Consider the following 12,488-nt stretch of genomic DNA (forward strand, 5'->3'; position numbering starts at 1 on the left):
CATTTAGAATCCGAAGCCCAGAACTTTGAAATACTTAGAATCGTGAAAATTGTATCATTATTTTTTATCAATTTAACAAAGATCAATATCTAAAAACGTTTTGAAAATCCATTGTTATTGGTGTTATTGATATAAGCAATAATGTGGATTTTTAAGCTCAATATCACGAAAACCGAATTAAAGTATGTTGGTGTAGCACATGTGTAGTATGATCGATACAATATGAAACCGTCACTGCATACATATGCATACTGTATACATATTTCAAAATATATTGGTACTACCTAACAGGTCTCTGATGTGAATTAAATATACCATTTGTCAACTAGTATGAATTCGACATGTGGTTTTCCTAGCCCGGAACCCTTTAGAGAATAGATTATTTTTGATTTGCACAATCCTGTGCGTGGTTGCAGCAAGTCCGGATGGCATTCGACCAGCTTTATGAGAGCCGGCGCGTGAATCCAATAGTTGATCCGACTGACCCCATGATTTGAGACTCCACTCATGCAATAATGCCACCACGAAGATTTCGACCCATGATTGTGCATATGATTGTTCGATTTTATCGTAACTAGCACATTATGGTCGGGCAACGTGAGGCTGCGTAAAGAACACTTATGGGTCACTAGTGCGGCACTTATGGAAACACTTCATGGGCACTTATGGAAACACTTTCGGGACACTTTACAACAATTCCGTAGTCGCGCTATACAAGTAGACGACTGTCACACATACACTTGTTGACGGATGGCGGACGAAATACACAAAAAGACTCAACAGCTGATCATAGTTTGCAGAAATGTTTTATGTCCACGCATTGTGCGTGTGCGTAAAAGCACCACTCTGGGATGTAGTAGACAATTTATTGTAAACCACCATACAAAACACAACTACACTCAACGTAAATATATATTACTCGGATAAATGATTAGTTTGAGTCTTTTTTTTAATAGCATATCCAACAGAGTTTAGCTTATATCGGAGTGTTTAGGATTCCACAAAGATATTGATTGATATCAATTAGATATTGATATCAATGTATTACAGAAAATATTCAGCATACAGATGAAATGCAAATTATCTTAAGCACAAAGTAAAGAGTCACAAAGAGAGTAACATTGGGGAGATAATTAAAAAACAATAAATAATTACTAGAAATAATTACTTTCCTAACCATGCAACGAGAATACATGTCGAGATTGATCATTGATATAGTTTGACACCACTGTTACTCTCACGGAAGGCTTTATGCCAGTGCAAGGATCATTGAAACTTAAGAGTTTGGATCTTTTGGAAGTCGGCAATTTTACAAGAGATATGACAATGGATCAATCTGAGGCTTGGCCCTCCATATTCTTCGTGCTGATATGTTTCGTGGAAGGCCCTTGAAATAGATTAGAAATCAACTTATATTCCAAGATATCAAACACATTTATCTAAACCTAGGGAAATTATCTAAATTTGTATTGTGACTTTTTTAAATCTTGCGTTTCTGTGTACTTACAGGCAACATCCGTGTATATTAGAAGAACCGTGCCTAATTATACATGATATATATCCTATATAAAATGAAATTTCTCATTTTGAAAAAGCTTTTCAATTTAATAAAGTATACCCCTGCTAGTTTTAATCTTTGCTATGTTGTTCTTCACTATGATATAGACGACAAAAAAAAAGAATATTTACATCATAGTTTCTGCGTAACTGCTGATAAGGCACGTAAGAAAAAATACCTACAATAAGTGCTTCTTAGCAAACACAAGATTACACGGTAGGAATCGCAAAACAAATTAATTAATAAAAACAAATTGGTGTTCAATTGGCGGCTGTAAGTGCAATTTGTTAAAAAAAAACGATACATTGCGGAGGGGGTGATATATTGTTTGGGAGTCATGACGTAAAGTATGAGAATAAGCAACTGGGTAGACCTGCCGGGCATGGGTAAGGAGGATACTGGGTGCACACAGAGCAAGGATGCAGAAGTGAAGTTTGGGGTCGAACTACCCCTTCAATCCACAATCCTTCCCCCCCCCCGCCCCCCCACTCCTGCTCCCCTGTTGTGGAGCCCTTAGAGGGTGAAAGGGGTGAAAATGCCTTTTTAAGTAAATCGTTTCACGTTTCACATCCAGCAAACGTTTCTCGTTCGGCGCTTAGTTTTGAGATAATTGTGGTGTTCGAGATTTCCACTGAAACTCGGCGTGTTCGGCGGTTTGATCGAAAACAATAGTAAAGATACACTTCCCGTGCGAACGGAACCGCTAGCACTCGTCATTTGCCCCAAGCATCCTTACCCCGGTTTAGTAGCCATGTCCAAATCTGCAATCGAATGTAGGAAAGAACTTCAGTCCGGAATACAAAATTTCCTACAAAAATAGACAACTAAAACGGGACATGATATATCACCAGGCAAATGTAAAATATTTCATATTTCTCATAAACGTCATTTCTGGGTGACTATCCGCAATCAAATACAACAAAACTGCCATACCAAATGTAAGAAAAGCATCAATAGAAATCATTTCGACTCAAAATTATCATTTGTTGCTCATTGTGCACCAAATCTTGATGTCGAAGATGTCGACACCAAACAAACTACTAAAAACCGATTGCACCTCTTCAAAATGTAAGGATACGGAAAACATTGTGCTAATCGAGAAGTGCTTACCCAGATTCCAAAATAAAATCCAAAGTGATTTCAGACCGGCAGTTTATTGGCAGCGCTAGAAAAAACTAATTCTGAAGACCCGTATATTCAGACCCTGGAAAAGCTTCCAGCCTCTACAAGGACAACCTATGTTGAATTCGAAGCCATGGAGAAAAAAAGGGAATAAATACGCAGACACGGCAGCAAATGATGGACGCAAACGGAACCATAGTCAAGAAAACGCTTTATCGAGAAAGAACGTGGTAAGTTGGACAGAGAATACCATCTATCAGACCTGGCAAAATGAATGGTTGAACTTTAAACAAACTTAGGGTAAAAAGTACTAATAATCCAGGATGCATCCAGTTATATCCTCACTACGTGTAAACGCAAGGTGACGTGCTTTTTCTCGCTCTCACTTTTAACGGTTTTTTTGTGTGATTTTGCGAGAAATTGATTCCGCTGTTGTTTCTGGTTACATTTTGCAGGTGGCTAAACGAATCAAAGATGTCGATTAGGGAAGGCCATGCGTCCGAGTCCATTTCGCCAGAGTCCGTGATGATGGTGAATCTCTCCACCTATAGGATTCAAGGCGAATTCGATACTGGTGGCTGCGGTACGGTGTTGGTGGGCAGCCATGCTCGCTCCAAACAAGCGGTGGTCATTAAAATAGCCAACGACGAGGTGGAGAAGCTCCTGCTTGCCACGGAGCGCCGGATCTATGCGCGGCTCCCGAAGGCCCGTGGATGGCCCAGACTCATCGACGCCGGTACGTATCGCTAACGCGACGTGCTGGTTTTGGTACGCCTGGGGCCATCACTGCAGGAGTTATTGGACTTGTGCGGAAGACGCTTCGGTCTGAAGACGGTTTCGCAGCTAGCGCTGCAACTGCTCGCCAGGCCGGAAACGTTCCATGAGCTGGGGTACGTTCACTGCGACCTGAAGCCGGACAATGTCCTGCTCGGTCGCGGAACGACCCGCAAGACGCTGCACTTGATCGACTTCGATCTTGTCTAGCCGTATCGGCACCCACGCACGGGGGAACACATAGCGCAGGATGCGTTTTTCCCGTTCGCCGGAATGATCGAATTTGCACCAGTGTTCGCTCATCTGCTGTATACACCGTGCAGGCGAGATGAAGACTACGCCCAGCGAGCTGTGCAGAGGACTGCCGGCTGAGTTTCAGCGGTTGACCGAGTACGCGTTGCAGATGGAATTCTGCGACGCACCGGACTATACCGAGCTGAAGCGGATGTTCCGAAATCTGCTGCGCAAACATTCCATGCAGCACGATTTGCGTTTTGATTGGAACCGGTTTGGTTGCTAAAGCAGCACCTAATTTCTTTTCTTCTCCCTCTCTCGCCAAATCCGATCCTCTGCCTCCTCGTGGCGCCACTTGATGTTGGCCTGTGGTGTTGTCAGACTCACCAGCGGCCTAACCAAAGAGGACGGTCAGGGGGACGCCAAGCGTTTATTAAACTGAACTATACATACACTTGATGCTATCGGGGTTGAAGGGAAATAAATGAGTATTTGTTGTATTTTAGTGTAAGATTGAAAACATGTAACAATACACGTGTAGCAGTGCAATAAATTCAAATGTACAACTTCAAATATAAAACGCTTAGTTTTCGAGTTTGCAATGATTGCGATTTTCCACTCTTTCTCGCCGGATAGCATCAACTTCAAACGTACATTGTGGGGATGTTTTCCACTGCAGAAGCATACACGAATACAAATTTCGATAGCGCTTGACTTGCTTTGCAAAAATGCACCATAATGCAATGCTCTGACGGGTACCGTTTGGACGGTATTAACGGTCAAAGAGAGCGGAAATGACGAATCTACCCAAAATCGGGGTCCAAGTCCTTCAACAGGACGCGCCACGGGCTGTCATTTGAAAACGGCCCCCGGAAAATGAACCAAATTTTGGTATGTGATTTTCAGTAATAAACGTTCAGAACCGGGATGGAAAAAGCCATCGAAAACTTCAAATAAGATCGGCATTTGAATTCGCGTCTCAAAAGATTTTCATTCGTGTTTTTCGCCCATAACTCGGAGGTGGCAAGTCGGAGGGGATGAAGATATGAGGGAGGAAGTTGTATTCTCGAGGACCCTACCTACTCCCGATACTCCCGATATTTTTAGCTAGGACCAACGGTTCTCAACTTATTCGCGAAAAGCCGGCAAAAAAACCAACAACAGCATTGGCATCAGCACCAACCACATCACAAGGCAGCGATCAGGAGCAGTTGGAAGCTAGCAAGGTATATTATCAAACAGTTTTGGCAAAGGTGGCTTAAGGAATATTTCCCGGGCATTGCAAGAAGGAATAAATGGTTCAAAGAAGTCGATGACTTGAAGACAGGATATCTTGTGATCATAATAAGCAATACACCAAAAGACTAATGGATCATGGGGAGCATAGAAAAGGTTTAGCCAGAGAAAGATGCGAGAGTTAGTGAGGCTTTAGTGCGTACGTCGAACGGATTACAACGACGATCAACGAGCAGGCTTGCTGTTTTGGACGTATTGCAGGGAAGTGAACCCAACCAATGAAAACTCCTTCGCGGATGAAAACTATGAAAATAGAGTGAATTTACGAGTGGCGGTATTTTACGACGAAACCGTTCTAGCCCCTTGAAATACGCACCGGCAACACTGGCCGGGCGAAAATAGATTAGGCGAAATCTGCCGAACGTCAGGGAAACGGTGAAAGGGTCAGAACAGAAACGACCAGCAGGCAAGCGACACCGAATACGAGTGTGCCAGAAAGCAGAAGGATCTAAATGAAGAAATGGTTATAAAGGACGAGAAAAGTAAGTGAAGTGAAGCGAGTGAAAATAGAGCATTTGTTAATTTTCATTAATAAAGTTTCAGAACCGTTTTCAAAGGTGGTTACTGGAAATCCATCTCTACAGTAAGGTTTTTTTTGCATGTCCCAAAAACAAATTTGGTTTGAATTCAAATTCACGCTTGGTCTTATTGCAGGTCATTACTTGAAAAGAAACTAACTTGTAACAATGAAAACTATCGAAAGAAATAAGGAAAAGTCTTGCACTTTTGTTTCGCATATGTGCAGCACAAGAGCGAAAGGTCCTGTGAAGGGTGTTTCGTGTATATCAATTGAATATGCTGTACAGCATGTATCAGAAAGTGGAAACTTCTGATTCTTTTGCCAATAGTTGAGACTTAGCAAACTAACTGGTGAAAACTGCGAAATGAATGAAGATCAATATCAAGAACAAGATGATTAAGCTGTAAGTTTCTTTGCATTTCCTGCGATGAAAAAACATTGCTTCTCTCGAAATTGCTAAGGCTAGTAAAACATAATTTGATACAGCAAAAAAAAAATCAAAAAGTGAAGGAACAAGAAATTAGAACAGAAGAACTAGCTCTTAAATAAGGGAGAACATACATTTCAATAAAAAATTGCGAAATAAAATTTCACTACGATCAACAACTTTTTGGTCATAATATAGAGGCAACGAATGAGAAACTGAATCTTACAGTGAAATTGGATACTTGTTGAGCTAAAATGTAGATAAATGAGTCAAGCATGGAATCCCAGATTGGATCTTAATGTTGCTGGCGAAATGTGGATAACGACATCAATTATTTTTTTAAATACGTAGCTTGTGAAAAAGTTGGTAATTGCGAGACATTTTGGTACGTTAGCATTCGAACAATCCTAGCAACTGATATAGAAACTCAATACATGTCTGAAAAATTTCAGCCATTTTTTTAATCTTTTAGAATAACGCATAACACTGGACCGTATTTTCACGCGAACGAATGCAAAGACAGAATGATATGTGCAAATAATAAAAAAGGAAATGCCATGCCACCAATAGAAATTTCATAAAGTTTCATAAAATATTATTATCGTACTGGAAACCAATTCATTCAAGCACAGGAATAAGCCATTCGCAGTTAATACTCAATCATAAACTTCCGAGAAAGTTCATTTCATTAACTCCCAGAGGTTTTGAGCCCAGACCAACGCAGATTAATTGGACTAAAGCCAAACGAGCGTTGCGCTACTTAAAAGACACCGCAGTGTTGAAGCTGAAGCTAAGAGGAGTGGGCTATCTCGAAGGTTTCGCCGACGTCTACTGAGCTGGCGTTCGGTCGGACAGAATGTCAAATTCCGGATGTCATTCAAGCTTAGCAGAGGAACAATCACTTGTAATGCGAGGAAACAGAACTGTGTAACGTTGTCCACTGTCGGAGCGGAATGTATCGCGCTCGCAGAAGCAAGCAAGGAACTGTTGTGGCTGCTGAAGCTTATCACAATTTTGTTCAAGATTTGGTCAGGTCTGGAGTGTAAGATGTCAAGTACTGTCCTACAGAGGACATGTTGACGAATCTCTGACGACTTTAACTCAGATTAAAATACAAAAAATTAGGGAGAAGATTAACTTACAAAGCGCTCCATACTTCATGCAAAGCAGTTTTGAAAAAAAAAATCCTAAGCGGTTAAGCGATTTCCTTAGATCAGTGTTTTCCAACCTTTTTAGGACCACGTACCATCATGTTGTGTGTGGTCCTAAAAAAATAAAAATGTGAAAATACATTTGCTGTGGCTCACATATAATGGGAGTATACATGTTGCGCTGCGACCACATCGAAGATGGCTGTTTAAATGTATAGTTTTAACAATTTTTATGTTGTTCTTAGTAGGCTAAGATAATTTGTAGCTTAGAGTATAAAAGGAGGATATTATTATAATAAATCAGTCTTACACCAGCATTTGATGAGTGCGTTTCTTTGTTTCATGCTAAGATTCTCCCGGGTGAAGGTTTGGCGAATACGATTGCCTTCTCAACAACACTTTCCGAAATCAGTAGCGGCGCTACCACGGAATAGATCTTCCAATTCACATTGGAAAAGAGGAAACTAGCCTGGTCAGCCAATATTGAAAGTAGTTTGGTGAAGGAGAGTTGAACCGTTCACGCTCCCGAACCCCTTTGCCCAGGACCTTCTGTTCCGTGGCAGCAGACGGTTTACCAAGCGCTCCAGAACGACTGACACCTTCGCGGTCGGCTTGGCCGTCGGGCACAGAACAATACATTTTGTAGACTTAGTTCAAAGCAAAGGGAAACAAATTTAATAACATGCATTAGCATTATAATAAGCTTTGCTTAAAAATAAAATAATATCTTTCGCGGGCCACTTCTGTGAACGCCACGGTCCACAAGTGGTCCGCGGACCACAGGTTGGAGACCACCGCCCTAGATGCTTGCAAAAGTCTCATGTATTACTTTTTTTTATCTCTATGTTCTTGAATTCGTTTACTTATAATTATACTTAAATTAAGCTAGGGAACCCAATTTAGCCTTAAAGGCAAACTGTGACAATAATAAATGAATTAAATATATTTAAAAAAACTCTATAACAACGTTATATATTTCCCCTAAATATTCGAAACATTCAATCTAATGGAAAAAGTATTTCTATTATTTGGAACTCTGTCAAAAAACCTATACACATTTGCAATAAACTAGGCTTTAAGGCTTTGGTCTCAAACGGTTCAATCTTGCGATAGAACTTGGCAGTGAAAGTAGTTAATTTGATATCTTGGAATTAGCATTACAACATTTAAAAATTTCATTTTTGTGGGTTCAGTTGATTTTCATTCTAGTTCAAACAAGTGATACCTTCATGTACTACCAAAACAAAAAATACAATAACATTCGCGGTCATTTGATTATTTTCTAGACAACTGAGCACTCTAATTCACTCGTTATCGTTGAGGGGGCTGTCGATCGGTTTAAATGATTGATAGAATTGTCCCATTACGTTTCCAATATGTAATCAAACAAGTTATACGTCCAAATATCCTCAGGCTGTGCAGTTTGTGTCATAACGCAATGATCTAAAGTAAAACCGTGCTGTCTTTACCCTATTTTTTCTCTCTTTTTCGCTCTCTGTTACTGTCTTTGTTCTGCTTCTTTCTTTTGTCTATTAATCATTTAGAATCCGAAGCCCAGAACTTTGAAATACTTAGAATCGTGAAAATTGTATCATTATTTTTTATCAATTTAACAAAGATCAATATCTAAAAACGTTTTGAAAATCCATTGTTATTGGTGTTATTGATATAAGCAATAATGTGGATTTTTAAGCTCAATATCACGAAAACCGAATTAAAGTATGTTGGTGTAGCACATGTGTAGTATGATCGATACAATATGAAACCGTCACTGCATACATATGCATACTGTATACATATTTCAAAATATATTGGTACTACCTAACAGGTCTCTGATGTGAATTAAATATACCATTTGTCAACTAGTATGAATTCGACATGTGGTTTTCCTAGCCCGGAACCCTTTAGAGAATAGATTATTTTTGATTTGCACAATCCTGTGCGTGGTTGCAGCAAGTCCGGATGGCATTCGACCAGCTTTATGAGAGCCGGCGCGTGAATCCAATAGTTGATCCGACTGACCCCATGATTTGAGACTCCACTCATGCAATAATGCCACCACGAAGATTTCGACCCATGATTGTGCATATGATTGTTCGATTTTATCGTAACTAGCACATTATGGTCGGGCAACGTGAGGCTGCGTAAAGAACACTTATGGGTCACTAGTGCGGCACTTATGGAAACACTTCATGGGCACTTATGGAAACACTTTCGGGACACTTTACAACAATTCCGTAGTCGCGCTATACAAGTAGACGACTGTCACACATACACTTGTTGACGGATGGCGGACGAAATACACAAAAAGACTCAACAGCTGATCATAGTTTGCAGAAATGTTTTATGTCCACGCATTGTGCGTGTGCGTAAAAGCACCACTCTGGGATGTAGTAGACAATTTATTGTAAACCACCATACAAAACACAACTACACTCAACGTAAATATATATTACTCGGATAAATTATTAATTTGAGTCTTTTTTTTAATAGCATATCCAACAGAGTTTAGCTTCTATCGGAGTGTTTAGGATTCCACAAAGTTTAGATATTGATATCAATGTATTACAGAAAATATTCAGCATACAGATGAAATGCAAATTATCTTAAGCACAAAGTAAAGAGTCACAAAGAGAGTAACATTGGGGAGATAATTAAAAAACAATAAATAATTACTAGAAATAATTACTTTCCTAACCATGCAACGAGAATACATGTCGAGATTGATCATTGATATAGTTTGACACCACTGTTACTCTCACGGAAGGCTTTATGCCAGTGCAAGGATCATTGAAACTTAAGAGTTTGGATCTTTTGGAAGTCGGCAATTTTACAAGAGATATGACAATGGATCAATCTGAGGCTTGGCCCTCCATATTCTTCGTGCTGATATGTTTCGTGGAAGGCCCTTGAAATAGATTAGAAATCAACTTATATTCCAAGATATCAAACACATTTATCTAAACCTAGGGAAATTATCTAAATTTGTATTGTGACTTTTTTAAATCTTGCGTTTCTGTGTACTTACAGGCAACATCCGTGTATATTAGAAGAACCGTGCCTAATTATACATTATATATATCCTATATAAAATGAAATTTCTCATTTTGAAAAAGCTTTTCAATTTAATAAAGTATACCCCTGCTAGTTTTAATCTTTGCTATGTTGTTCTTCACTATGATATAGACGACAAAAAAAAAAGAATATTTACATCATAGTTTCTGCGTAACTGCTGATAAGGCACGTAAGAAAAAATACCTACAATAAGTGCTTCTTAGCAAACACAAGATTACACGGTAGGAATCGCAAAACAAATTAATTAATAAAAACAAATTGGTGTTCAATTGGCGGCTGTAAGTGCAATTTGTTAAAAAAAAACGATACATTGCGGAGGGGGTGATATATTGTTTGGGAGTCATGACGTAAAGTATGAGAATAAGCAACTGGGTAGACCTGCCGGGCATGGGTAAGGAGGATACTGGGTGCACACAGAGCAAGGATGCAGAAGTGAAGTTTGGGGTCGAACTGCCCCTTCAATCCACAATCCTTCCCCCCCCGCCCCCCCACTCCTGCTCCCCTGTTGTGGAGCCCTTAGAGGGTGAAAGGGGTGAAAATGCCTTTTTAAGTAAATCGTTTCACGTTTCACATCCAGCAAACGTTTCTCGTTCGGCGCTTAGTTTTGAGATAATTGTGGTGTTCGAGATTTCCACTGAAACTCGGCGTGTTCGGCGGTTTGATCGAAAACAATAGTAAAGATACACTTCCCGTGCGAACGGAACCGCTAGCACTCGTCATTTGCCCCAAGCATCCTTACCCCGGTTTAGTAGCCATGTCCAAATCTGCAATCGAATGTAGGAAAGAACTTCAGTCCGGAATACAAAATTTCCTACAAAAATAGACAACTAAAACGGGACATGATATATCACCAGGCAAATGTAAAATATTTCATATTTCTCATAAACGTCATTTCTGGGTGACTATCCGCAATCAAATACAACAAAACTGCCATACCAAATGTAAGAAAAGCATCAATAGAAATCATTTCGACTCAAAATTATCATTTGTTGCTCATTGTGCACCAAATCTTGATGTCGAAGATGTCGACACCAAACAAACTACTAAAAACCGATTGCACCTCTTCAAAATGTAAGGATACGGAAAACATTGTGCTAATCGAGAAGTGCTTACCCAGATTCCAAAATAAAATCCAAAGTGATTTCAGACCGGCAGTTTATTGGCAGCGCTAGAAAAAACTAATTCTGAAGACCCGTATATTCAGACCCTGGAAAAGCTTCCAGCCTCTACAAGGACAACCTATGTTGAATTCGAAGCCATGGAGAAAAAAAGGGAATAAATACGCAGACACGGCAGCAAATGATGGACGCAAACGGAACCATAGTCAAGAAAACGCTTTATCGAGAAAGAACGTGGTAAGTTGGACAGAGAATACCATCTATCAGACCTGGCAAAATGAATGGTTGAACTTTAAACAAACTTAGGGTAAAAAGTACTAATAATCCAGGATGCATCCAGTTATATCCTCACTACGTGTAAACGCAAGGTGACGTGCTTTTTCTCGCTCTCACTTTTAACGGTTTTTTTGTGTGATTTTGCGAGAAATTGATTCCGCTGTTGTTTCTGGTTACATTTTGCAGGTGGCTAAACGAATCAAAGATGTCGATTAGGGAAGGCCATGCGTCCGAGTCCATTTCGCCAGAGTCCGTGATGATGGTGAATCTCTCCACCTATAGGATTCAAGGCGAATTCGATACTGGTGGCTGCGGTACGGTGTTGGTGGGCAGCCATGCTCGCTCCAAACAAGCGGTGGTCATTAAAATAGCCAACGACGAGGTGGAGAAGCTCCTGCTTGCCACGGAGCGCCGGATCTATGCGCGGCTCCCGAAGGCCCGTGGATGGCCCAGACTCATCGACGCCGGTACGTATCGCTAACGCGACGTGCTGGTTTTGGTACGCCTGGGGCCATCACTGCAGGAGTTATTGGACTTGTGCGGAAGACGCTTCGGTCTGAAGACGGTTTCGCAGCTAGCGCTGCAACTGCTCGCCAGGCCGGAAACGTTCCATGAGCTGGGGTACGTTCACTGCGACCTGAAGCCGGACAATGTCCTGCTCGGTCGCGGAACGACCCGCAAGACGCTGCACTTGATCGACTTCGATCTTGTCTAGCCGTATCGGCACCCACGCACGGGGGAACACATAGCGCAGGATGCGTTTTTCCCGTTCGCCGGAATGATCGAATTTGCACCAGTGTTCGCTCATCTGCTGTATACACCGTGCAGGCGAGATGAAGACTAGGCCCAGCGAGCTGTGCAGAGGACTGCCGGCTGAGTTTCAGCGGTTGACCGAGTACGCGTTGCAGATGGAATTCTGCGACGCACCGGACTATAC

This window comes from Anopheles coluzzii, chromosome 2 (assembly GCF_943734685.1).
Source record: "Anopheles coluzzii chromosome 2, AcolN3, whole genome shotgun sequence".
NCBI lineage: Eukaryota > Metazoa > Arthropoda > Insecta > Diptera > Culicidae > Anopheles > Anopheles coluzzii.